The sequence below is a fragment of the Scylla paramamosain genome, chromosome 15, assembly GCF_035594125.1.
Source record: "Scylla paramamosain isolate STU-SP2022 chromosome 15, ASM3559412v1, whole genome shotgun sequence".
Taxonomy (NCBI): Eukaryota; Metazoa; Arthropoda; class Malacostraca; order Decapoda; family Portunidae; genus Scylla; species Scylla paramamosain.
This window is the reverse complement of record NC_087165.1, coordinates 12028512-12028969: the sequence shown is the minus strand read 5'-3', so window position 1 is coordinate 12028969 and position 458 is coordinate 12028512. Positions and strand designations below refer to the sequence as shown.

General features: G+C 46.5%; 1 protein-coding gene across 1 annotated transcript in view; it reads left to right on the top strand.

Annotated features, from left to right (window-relative positions):
• Window positions 1-304: 304 nt before the first annotated feature.
• LOC135107449 (integumentary mucin C.1-like) overlaps window positions 305-458 on the top strand; it is a 10843-nt gene continuing 10689 nt past the window's right edge. The window contains exon 1 of the mRNA XM_064017323.1: window positions 305-458. This exon is cut by the window's right edge and continues 485 nt beyond it. The gene's annotated coding sequence lies outside the window, so the exon portion shown is untranslated.

The window sequence follows — 458 nt, the reverse complement described above, 5'->3', positions numbered from 1 at the left end:
CTATAACTTTCATTTCCTTTCTTTCTCAAAAATTTTAATCTATATCCGTCATGAAGATTGATAAACACCTATCACTTCACTACCTTATATCGGATCGTCAGTATGAGTTACGTCGTGGCTGTACTATTGGTGATCTTGTCTTTCCTTAGAAGGTCTTGGCCATCCTCTTTTATGAAATCTTTGCTGTTCCTGCAGACATATCAAAAACGTTTGATAGAATCTACACTAAAGAGTCACTTTATATCTTCCCCCCGTTTGATAGAATGTAAACTTGTGTCTCTCTGTATCTTCCCCGCCATAGGGAGTCACCTTGTCGCGGTGGCGGGGCTTGAAGCGCAGTCGGCGGTGCCACCTTCTCTGATGGCTCGCCTGTCACTGAAGGGTTGGGTGCCCGTCGGCTCCGTGGACCAAGCGCTCCCTCTTCGGCGCCATTTGAATGCGATGTTGAGGTGCCTTCC